The sequence below is a fragment of the Apium graveolens genome, chromosome 9 (genome assembly GCF_009905375.1).
Source record: "Apium graveolens cultivar Ventura chromosome 9, ASM990537v1, whole genome shotgun sequence".
In the NCBI taxonomy this organism is placed as follows: domain Eukaryota; kingdom Viridiplantae; phylum Streptophyta; class Magnoliopsida; order Apiales; family Apiaceae; genus Apium; species Apium graveolens.
The window spans coordinates 224357940-224358543 of record NC_133655.1 but is presented as its reverse complement, the minus strand read 5'-3'; positions in this window follow the sequence as shown (position 1 = coordinate 224358543).

The following is a 604-nucleotide window of genomic DNA, read 5'->3' as shown; positions in this document are numbered from 1 at the left end:
CCTTTGCTGACAACCGATAAGAGGAGTATTAATCATAATTTACTTAACCTACTCTCTCGCATAATATCTATAACCTACACACAAATCCTATAACCTATTTGGGCTGTCCAGGGACTCTAAACCGTAGCTCTGATACCAAAACCTGTCACACCCCCAACTTAAACAGCAAAATAAATATAGCTATTATAATATTTTAAATGAAGAATACACAACCAACTCCAAGATCTTACAGTTTAGGGTTTGGAACAACCCAACACTATCAACTATTACATCTGATTACAAATACCGAGTCCTCACACAACTATTATTACTTATTCTACCTGCGCTCGAACATAAGCATCAGCATCACAGGTCTTACGGGCAGTCTGCTTAAATCTAACCATAGCTGCTAGCTGTAATATCAGGGTAAAGCAAGAAGTGAGCCAAATGCTCAACAAGTGCTAACAGTACGACACAAAACATAAATTGAGATATACTTTTAAGAATGACAATGGAAAGTCATAACCAAAGGTAACGAGAGATAAAAACTATGTGAGATGGCATCATTTTGCTTGCATCAAAACAATTTTAAAATCATGTCTTAATCAAAATCATTTTATGACGC